Source organism: Amphiprion ocellaris, chromosome 21 (genome assembly GCF_022539595.1).
Source record: "Amphiprion ocellaris isolate individual 3 ecotype Okinawa chromosome 21, ASM2253959v1, whole genome shotgun sequence".
Taxonomy (NCBI): domain Eukaryota; kingdom Metazoa; phylum Chordata; class Actinopteri; family Pomacentridae; genus Amphiprion; species Amphiprion ocellaris.
Window position 1 is genome coordinate 17,578,079 of NC_072786.1, and position 4,571 is coordinate 17,582,649.

Consider the following 4,571-nt stretch of genomic DNA (forward strand, 5'->3'; position numbering starts at 1 on the left):
TGCACACTGGGAACACCCCAAAGTCACTTAGATCCTGACGTTGCCCAATTTTCCTTCTTCTAAAACATCGACAGCTGAGTGTTCACTTGCTGCCTGATATATCTCACCCTTTGACAGGTGCCTCTGTAACGAGATAATTGGAGATATTCACTTCAGGTGGTGGTGCTTTTAATCTTGTGAATTCTGGATGTACAGACTCATTTTCTGAACAGAACTTAGACAGGAAAACATTTTTTTCTTCAAACTCTCATCAAGAAAGCCTGTTTTAACACAATTCTACAGGTAAATGGGTCAGGAATTAGAATTAAGTCACAAGTAAAGTGTCTGTTTCCCTCAACCAAACTTAGCAGGAAATAATGGCATGAAAAATGCAGCAGAATTTGTTGCATGCTTTTTAAAAACTGAACAGTAAACAACATCAATCAAGCATCAGGTCCATCACGCTGCTGACTGACTGACGGTGCAGCCCACTGCACTGCATAACTTGGCAACCCTGGAGTTACTTTTATCCAGCAGAGTGTGTGGTGGTTAATCAAAGCCCATAATTTCCATAATTCATGGATGCCCATCTGTTTGCCACCTACTCCCGTGCCCAGTGCAGAATAAACAAATTCAGAAGAGGGGCCAAGGGGCTATTTAATGACAGCATCAGCCATGGCTTGTGCAAATATCCACACAAACACACAACAGAGAGCACACATACACCACGCAGACACACAACATAGTCTAATCAATCATCCGCCCTGAACTATAATTCATTCTAAACACAATTGTTTAATCCATCTAAGGTGCAATATTCGCTTTGTGATTTACAAACTGAGGTTAACCAATTAGGCTTCATAAGTATAGGACTATTACTCATCTTGATCAGCGCTGCACCTTCAGAGGACTCACATAACTCAGAGCTTGCGTAAAATCTCTGATCTCCGTCCAGATGGTTTCTCACAAAAGTCTTGTCACGCTCCGTCATTGTACAGATTTTCTTCTGATAACATCTGACTCCTTTGATGTTATTGCAGGCCCAGGGACAGCGCTGTGAGTGATTGAATCAGCGGCATTCAGGATAGAGAAAGAAGCTGATATGGGAAGTGGATTTGTTGTATGAATCAGAGACAAATTCTCCCATAACAAACATTTTAGTCGCACAGCGGGCAATAAAGAACGTCTGACTTTTCCTGTGGGTGATAAGATACTGTATCTTTCAAAAATTTAAAGCTAACATATAACAATATAATTAATGTGAGTAACACAATAAGGGGAACACTGAGAAAACAGGAAAACTGTGTTGATATCACATTGAAAATTCGCATATTTTGGTTCATTTCAAAATATGATAAACTCACAAATTGCATTCTTAGTTTTGGTATCAATCTAATAATCCCAAAATAATGTCATGTTAGTGTTGGTTTGGGTTATATGGGCTACATGGTGACCCTTTTTTACACTCTGAAGTGCAGTTCAGTTTACATTTTCTTTTTTTAATAATTTTTGAGTTGATTCCAAAAATATTAAGTTCATTTTCTCCACAAGCCTCAGCTTAAAAACACTCACATTGAACAGGTTTAATAAAAAGCATAATGCTGTTGTGTTTAAATAGCTGTAGGCTTAGCTGACGCCTGCATGCTGAGAGCTGCTGCCACTTACAAAGGAGTTTTGTTCCCTAATGAGATATACAGTATGCATCTCCAAAAGTGAGTCCTGCTAAAAATGGCATGCTAGTAAATCTAATGATGGCACCTGATAAACAACAGGAGACAACTGGAGTTTTAAAAAAAATCAGGTCGGATGAAGTTAACAGCATTTAAGGCTACAAATCTTCAAGTATCTTCTGGTGTTAGAGGGTCACAGATGTAATCAGAGCCCCTCTGACCCAGCTGTTGAGCTCCATTTAAAGTATTAAAGCTGGAATACACCAGGGAGACTCTCAGGGACAAACCACTTTTCCTACTAAAAACACCTAGTGTGATAACCAAAGTTCTCCAATTCAGTAAAGTATCAAAAGTTTTCCTCCAAAGTAGAAAATAAATCTGAAATTGGGTCTTTTTGCAGCAACTTTTATTCCAGTCGGTCTCTGCAGCAGTCTTTGTGTTTGCCTTCCAAAACAAAGCCGGCTGGCCAGAGAGCTGAGAGAGATTCTGACAGTTGCTTGACTTCTGAAGTGCAGGTAAAGAGGAAGCTGCGGCGCCGCTTCCTGCAATTCAGAAACATATTAAAAATTAAGTTGTTTTTATCCTTTGTAGATTTACAGAAGGTCATCTGTGCTTTTATCTCGTCTCGTTTAGGCAACTGCAAAAGTCACCCACATGTCTGCAGCTCACTCAGAAGGCGGCAGCAACGTCTTTCTCTGCTGTAAGACGAAGTGACAAATAAATCTGCCTTTTCTTGTAGAATGAATACCACTTAGATTTGATGTTGTTAGTATCTGGACTTGTAATGCTGCTGGTATTGTGATTTTTGGGATACTGCTGGCAGCCCACACACATTCTTTATTTCTCTATTCCTTCTCTGACCACCCAATGGTGGATTACCTCCCAGGCAAAGTGGGAAACCCATGGGGTCCCCAGAAGCCCCAGGTTTACTGTGTGTCACTTGGGTTTTGGTAATTGACTGTTTACTAAATCCCTCCGCCGGACAGCTATTGTCCAGCAGAGACTATAGGTGCAGCAGCCCCATGAAGCATGTCTTACATGTGGAAACTGTGTGCATGGGACATAAAGATTTTGGGCGATAGTTTCTGTTTTTTGACTCTTTCCAAGACCAAAATGCAGTAACAGTCTAAATAATGGATTGTGCTGAAGTACCAGCTTAGGGTATCAGTTACTTCCAGTGAGAGTAGAAGTCTAGGTCACACACAGTACATTTAAGTATCTTATATCACATGACATACAGTTCTGAACAAAAATGTACATACACTTGTAAAGACCTTTCATATCATGGTTTTCTGGAGTTTCTGGTGGCTCCAATCACTCATAATTTTTTATGGTGGAATGATTCATGCATAACAATCATTCATTTCGGTTCTTTTACTAGATTTATTATTGGGCTTCCTGAAATATGACAATTCTGCTGGGTCAAAAATATCCATTCTGCAATGCTAATATTTGATTAATTTTCCTTTAGAACTTTTCAACTCAGTTAGGTGCTTTTAGTAGCCATCCACCAGCTTCTGGTTGTATCTTTGACCCTCTTCTTGACAGAACTGGGACAAAAACTAAATTTGTTGGCTTTCTGACAGACTTGTTTCTTTACAGTCCACAGATGTGGTTTAGGTCAGGACTTTGGGGAGGACAGTCTAAAACCTTAATGCCAGTCTGATTAAACCATTTCTTTACCACTTTTGATGTGTGTTTCGGGTCATTGTACCACTGGAACACTCAACAGCATCCAAGACCCAACCGTCTGAATGATGATTTGTGGTTTTCCTAAAGAATGTGAAGGTAATCCTCCTTCTTTATTATTCCATTTAGTTTGTGTAGCGCCTCAGTTCCACCGGCATCAAAACTGCCACAGAACATAATTCTACTACCACCATGCTTGAAGATAGGATTGTTGTTCTTGGGCTTAAGGGTGTCACCTTCACTCATTCAAACACATTTCTGATCATTGTGGTCAAATAGCCAAAGTTTTGACTACTGATTTCTGGCATTTCAAGCATATTTAAACATTTATTTATGTACTTTACACTATTCGTAAATTAGATTTTCATGTCAGAAACAATGATAGAAAGTATAAAGAATAGATAATGTATGAATTAAACAATGTTTGTGTGTGCTAACATAAGCTGTAAAAGTTAACATTCCGCTAACTAGCTTACTAGCTTAGAAGTACTTTCGATGCTAACAAGGTCATACAACATATATGTAAAGGCTTTATGTTGTATGGCTTACATATTTATAAAATTTGACTAAATTTTAAGACAAATCAGCTGGAAACATTAGAAATAAGCTGGAGAGAAAATTTTAAACCAACAACTCGAGGATAACCTTAGGTCAAATGGCAAAATTTTTGATTATTGATTTCAAGCATATTTAATCAAATATTTATGCACTTCACATTATTAATTAGATTTTTATGTCAAAAACAATGATAGAAAGTAAAAAGAAGAGATTAAGAATGAATTAAACAATGTTTGTCTGTGCTAACAAGCTGTAAAAGTTAACATTCAGCTAACTAGCTTGCTAGCTTAGAGTAACTTACAATGCCAACTATAAAGTCATACAGCATATATGTAAAGGTATTATGTTATATGACTTACATATGTATAAAATATGACTACAATTTAAAACAAGTCAGCTGAAAATGTTAAAAATAAGCTGGAGAGAGAATTTTAAACAAACTACTCAAGAGGATAACTTTAGCTTATAGCTAGCTAGGTTTAGCAACAGCTGCCATATTTGACAGTTACTAATCTGTACAGGGACTTAATTATTTTTTTTTCCTGCACCACACTTTTCTGAAGTGTAGTTTGCTGTGTGTGGTACTAGAGGCTCCAACAGCATATTTATCAGTACTCAATCTGTCAAGCGAATCTTCTACATTCTGAGCCAAAAAACAGAGAGATGAGCAACAGA